The sequence below is a fragment of the Agelaius phoeniceus genome, chromosome 14 (assembly GCF_051311805.1).
Source record: "Agelaius phoeniceus isolate bAgePho1 chromosome 14, bAgePho1.hap1, whole genome shotgun sequence".
Taxonomy (NCBI): Eukaryota; Metazoa; Chordata; class Aves; order Passeriformes; family Icteridae; genus Agelaius; species Agelaius phoeniceus.
Genome location: NC_135278.1, coordinates 2,179,067 through 2,185,205, shown reverse-complemented (window position 1 = coordinate 2,185,205; position 6,139 = coordinate 2,179,067).

Sequence of the window (6,139 nt, the reverse complement as noted above, 5' to 3'; positions counted from 1 at the left end):
CCCATCCCGCATCCCCTGTGAGCCCATTCAGCTCCCGCATCCCCTGTCCGCCCATCCCGCATCCCCTGTGAGCCCATTCAGCTCCCCTGTCAGCCCATCCCGCTCCCCTGTGAGCCCATCCTGCTCCCGCATCCCCCGTGAGCCCATCCCGCATCCCCTGTGAGCCCATCCCGCTCCCGCTCCCGTGTGAGCCCATCCCGCTCCCGCTCCCCCCGTGAGCCCATCCCGCTCCCGCTCCCCCCGTGAGCCCATCCCGCTCCCGTGTGAGCCCATCCCGCTCCCGCATCCCCCGTGAGCCCATCCCGCTCCCGTGTGAGCCCATCCCGCTCCCCGCATCCCCTGTGAGCCCCATCCCGCTCCCGCTCCCCTGTCAGCCCATCCCGCTCCTGCATCCCCCGTGAGCCCTTCCCGCATCCCCTGTCAGCCCATCCCGCTCCCGTTCCCCTATGAGCACATCCCGCATCCCCTGTGAGCCCATCCCGCTCCCCTCATCCCCTGTGAGCCCATCCCGCTCCTGCATCCCCTATGAGCACATCCCGCTCCCGTTCCCCTGTGAGCCCATCCCGCTCCCCTCATCCCCTGTCAGCCCATCCTGCTCCCTGCATCCCCCCCATCATCCCCTGTCCCCGCATCCTCCCGCTCTGGTACCGGGCGGGACTGACTGGGGAATTGCAGGGGCGCCCTCGGCATCGCCTGGGAATGCAGCCTGGGAATGCAGCGGGGATTGTGAAAAAGGAGGGAGAGGGATGCGGCCAGATGGTGCTAGGACAAGGGGAACAGTTTTAAACTAAAAGAATGGGGATTTAGGTGGGATACTGGAAAGAAATTCCTCCCTAGGAGGGTGGGCAGGCCCTGGCACAGGGTGCCCAGAGAAGTTGTAGCTCCCCCTGGATCCCTGGGAATGTCCAAGGCCAGGTTGGACGCTGGGGCTTGGAGCAGCCTGGGATAGTGGAAGGTGTCCCTGCCATGGCAGGGGTGGGAACTGGAGGAGCTTTAAGGTTCCTTCCAACCCAAACCATTCAATGATTCTGTAATTCCAAACCCAGCAAGCAAAAACCTTACAGCAGCCAAACTCTTGCTGCTCCTTGTATGATTTTATATTGTTGAGCTGGAGGGACTGAAATCCCCTTTCCCAAGGTAGGAATGACACAGTGGGATCATAAGGAGCTTAGGCTGCTGTGGCAGCCTGTTTGTCCAGGCTGGAAAAACCAAGCAAGGAAAAAGAATCCAGCTCTTTTTAGTTTGCTTGAAAATTCCAGCTTTATGTAAATCCAGGAAAATATGACAACTCCAAACAACATCCCAATATTTACACATTTCCTGGAATGCTTTCCATCGGAAGTCTGATGAGGCTTAAATCCCAACATTATCTGACAGCAGAGCTGGCCTGAGTTCATCCATGAATTTTTGTCCCTGTTAAATTTTGTAAGAGCAGAAGATGTGATTTCTTCTTCTCCTACAAATCAAATCCCTGAGTCTGGGGACTCACATCCAAGGAATTTTTCTGTTTGGGTTTCTCCTTGTTGTTTTCTTGTATCTCAGGGCTGTTGGATTATTTTCCCATAAATTGCAGGAACTGTATCCTGTTGATATTTTGTGGGATGCATTTATAGATGGGGAGAGTTATAAACCAGACCAATTTGCTGGATGGATGATGGATGGATGGATGGATGGATGGATGGATGGATGGATGGATGATGGATGGATGGATGGATGATGGATGGATGGATGATGGATGACAGAGATTTGCTCAAAGAGGTACTTGAAACATCTTTGAAATTGGCCTGGGGGAAAATTTAGCCACCATGGGCCTTTTTGATTTTTGGGATTGGGATGAAATCTTGAAGGGTCTTGTCCCACTTTTCTGGAGGTCTGATCCACTGTAACTGCAAGTTCATCAAAGAATTCCCAGGGATTTTTCAGCTCTGCTGGCTCACAGCTCCCTGTCTCAGGGAGATGCCGTGACCCCAGCCATGATCCAGGTTACTGGTCCAGCCCAGTGCCTCCATCCTGGGCAGCTCTGCCACGGCTTGGCAATGAAGAAATTTTTCCTAAAATCCAATTTAAACTGATTTATTCTGGAGGCTGTACTGGGAGAGCCGGGATGGGGGCTCAGGACAGGCCCAGTGACAGAAGCATTGATGGCACTTCCCATTCTTTTTTCCCTTTTCCTTTCTCTTTCCCTTTTCCCAGCTGCCTCTGTGCTTTTTCCTCACATGCCTGAGGCTCATGGGGGGTGAAAATTGCATCCAAATTGGTGCAAATATTCCCATGAGCTGATGTGGAAATCATGGACACCATCCAGGCCGCTGCTGATGTGTCCAGAGGCAACTGGGAATGGGATCTCCAGGGAAGGGGAAGATGTTTGGCACCATGGAAATGACCAAGGGGCCTGGAAACTCAGGAGAAGTTGCCAGGAAGTTTCATAAAGCAGCTTTTACAAGTTCTTCCAAGAAAAGTGGAACAGGAATTTGGGTCCCTCTCTGGCTTCTGAAGACTTTTACCAGCCACAAGAGTGGCAGATGATTCATCCCCATCCCAAGAGAAGGCAGGGAAGGGTTTTAATGAGGGTTTGTTTGTGTCCACTCTGGGATTCCACGGAGTGATTGTGAGGAAGGCCCTGGAGTCACTTCCTGGCTGCTATTTCCATGTTTTCCAAGCTTGGACACAAATCCCTTCACCCCACGGTGCCTCATCCTCCTCACCCCCCTCCAGAGAGTCCTGCCCACTCCCCAGCACTGCTAAAACCCCCTTGTGCTGCCCCAAAACTCCTCGAAAGCTCCTGAAATTTGCATTTTTAAGGATCGAGGAGTGTCAACTGGAAGTGAGACACAAATGTTTCCATTGCCTGATTTTCCTTGGCTAAAAAAGCCCAAAATCCAATAAATCGATTGTGAGCCATGCTGGGATCAGGATCCTGTGACCCACCACATTGCAAGGATGTTGTCCCAGAGCCCTGATGCTGATGCATCCATTCCTTGTCCAGAGATAACAAAGGGAATTGCCTGTGGAGGCAGGAATATTTACCAGAGGAAAAAATCCCTAATTCATGGGTGTCAGAAGGGTCCACACAGAGGTTCAGATTCCTCGGTGCCACGGCCGTGATTCACGAGCCAGGGCTGGAGACAAGAATCTTTCATCCTTAAACAAAGTGGAGCTAAAAAGTCCTAAAAAGGCAACAGAATCCCTGAGTGCCAGACTCCTGTGGGGCACGGAAATATTTTTAGAACATTTGGGGCACTACATTATTTTTATAGGTTTGGGGCACAATTATTTTAAAGACATTTGGGGCACTGAATTATTTTTAATTCAGGGTCTTCTTGCTGTATATCCATCAGTGGGAAAATCCCCCTTAGCAGCATCCCTGCTCCTCCTGGTGCTCCCAGCTCTGTCTCCCTCTTCCCCATCCTCATTCCCCTTCATTCTCCCCCTGTGCAGGGTTTTCCTCTCTGGGTTAATTAACACCCCACCGTGGGGTTTGGGGTGAGAAGAGCTCAGGCCTGAGGGAGGAACTCAGCCTTGAATCACCGGCCCCGTTCAGGCTCCCAGATTCCCACAATTCTGCAGGAAACTCCCCCCAGCATCTCCAAACCCCATCTTTTTGTCTTTCCCTCCTCCCGGAGCCGCCAGCTCTGCCGGCAGCGCGGAGCTCTGAGTGCGTGAGCGTGAGGAGAAGCGACAGAAGCGACAGAGGGGACAGAGGGGACAGAGGTGACCGAGGTGACACAAGCAACACAAGCGACGTTCCCGGTGTGGCTGTGCCCCAGCCACCCCCGCGCCTCCCCGGAGCTCCTGGAAGCTGCAGCCGCTGCCGGCTGCTCTACAAAGGGTTAATCTGCTCCTGCCCGGAGCTCAGGTGGCTCGGCAGCCCCGGGGAGCAGCGGCCACCCCCGCTGGCCCCGGCGTTCAGAGCTCCTTCAATAATTCAATAAATTCAATAATTCACGGGCCCGTCTGGTCCGGCCGCTCTCAGCAGCCGCTGCCACCGCGCCCCGCGGTTGTCGCGGCCCTTTGGTGACAGATCGGCTCGGACAAGGCAGGAAAAAGGCTCTGCTCGGCTTTAAGTGGCTCCTCATTAGGGGAGCTCGGCGCAGGGAGGGGAGGGCAGGGCTGGAAACTCCTCCCGGGGGAGTCAGGGCTTGGGACATCACCAAGGGAGGGTTTTGTGCTGTGCTCTGATGGACCAGAATTGTCACCAGGAGGATGATGGAAATGCTGTGCCAGGGACCTGCTTCCATCCTGGATTTGCCAAGAGAAACAAAGGACAGTCCATCCATCCCATCCCATCCCATCCCATCCCATCCCATCCCATCCCATCCCATCCCATCCCATCCCATCCCATCCCATCCCATCCCATCCCATCCCATCCCATCCCATCCCTGGATGGACACTTTGGAACTGCTCATCCCTAAGGCAGAGAAGTCTCACCCAGACCTTTCCTTGTGGCCTCTTCCAAGCTGGGCTGTTAAAATCCCAATCAAGGAGCACAGACACCTCTGGATTTCAGGCCAGAGCTGTCAGCTGGAGCAGGGTTGGGAATATTTCAGCCTCAGAGGGAAAAGGGTGAGGAGTGGTGTGGCCAGAGCAGGAGCATCTCCTGAAGAGCAGCACGGAGCCAGAGGAACAAGGGACACCAGGGTCTCGCAGTTTCTCTGCCTTGCACTCTCTGCCAGCATTCTGGAGGACTTTTCCCTCCAAGGGAATTCTCCAGGCTGAATTCTGCTCCCAGAACAGGAGAACCCAGTGGGTCCAGCCTTTTCCTGAGGCAGGTCCTGTGGCCTTTGCCTTCTCACTCCCCTACAGGTGCTTGGGTCCTCTGCAGGTCCAGGGAAAGCTCCAGCAAACCAAAATTAATGGGTTAAAACAAACTTGTGAAAACTTCACGGGATTTCTGGGATGTGGATCATCCCCACAGCAAGCTGGGAACAACCTGGGCTTCCAAACTCCCCCCAAACATTGGATTTCCACACACAGAGGATTTATTTTGGTGCTGTGCAGTAAGACCCAGCTGAGATGGGATAAGAAGGGAGGAGGTGGCAGGTGGGTGACAGGAGGGGCCTGTGGGGCCCTGGGGCAGCCAGTCTGTTCCTCAGGCTCTGCCAAGGCACTGCCCTGGCACGCAGGTGCCAGCTGGCTGCCAGAGCCAGCCTGGAATGCTGCTGGACAGGGAACAGGGGGATCTGTCTGGGCAGGAAGGAATCCCCCAGAGCCAACCCAGCTGTGCCCTCCCCTCTCTCTCCTGCAGCTGGGAGGGATTCACAGATCCCCAGGTTTCCTGGCTCAGACCAGTTTCAGGAGAGTGCTGAGATCCTTCTCTTCTTCACTCATTTCCTCCCAGGAAGGGCTGCCCAGCACTGGGAAAGTCTTTCCAGGGCAGTGCTGGAGTCCCATCCCTGGAGGGATTTAAAGGCCCTGTGGATGTGGCACTTGGGGACGTGGGTCAGAGCTGGAGGAATGGTTGGATTTGATGGTCCCAGAGGGCTTTTCCAGCCTCAGGGATTCTGTCATCTCCAGCCCAAATGGGCTTGTCCTTCCCACTCCTTCCCATGCCACCCTCACCCTTTAGCACAGCGTCCCTGTCCCTTTGTACCCTGGAGGTGCTTTCCCAGTGTCCCAGTGGGTCAGGGACATGTCCAGAGCCACCCCCAGGAGGGGCCAGCCCAGCCAGGAGAGCATTCCCTGTGCTGGGAACATCAAAATTCCCTGTGCTGGGAACATCAAAATTCCCTGTGCTGGGAACATCAGCTCCAGCCCAGCCAGGAGAACATTCCCTGTGCTGGGAATATCAAAATTCCCCATGCTGGGAACATCAAAATTCCCTGTGCTGGGAACATCAGCTCCAGCCCAGCCAGGAGAACATTCCCTGTGCTGGGAACATCAAAATTCCCTGTGCTGGGAACATCAAAATTCCCCATGCTGGGAACATCAGCTCCAGCCCCGCTCCCAGCCCGGAGCTGCAGCTGGGCAGGGACAGGCCCAGGAGCACCAATGTCCCTGTGCCAGCCAGGGGGGGATTTTGGAAGGCACAGCCCTACCCCAGCACCGTGCCAGGGAAATTGTTGGCCCGTTTCCCTGGCTGTGTGCCCCGTGTGCCTGATGGCTCAGGGAGATCCAGCAGTGCCAGGGCTGGGAAGGGAGC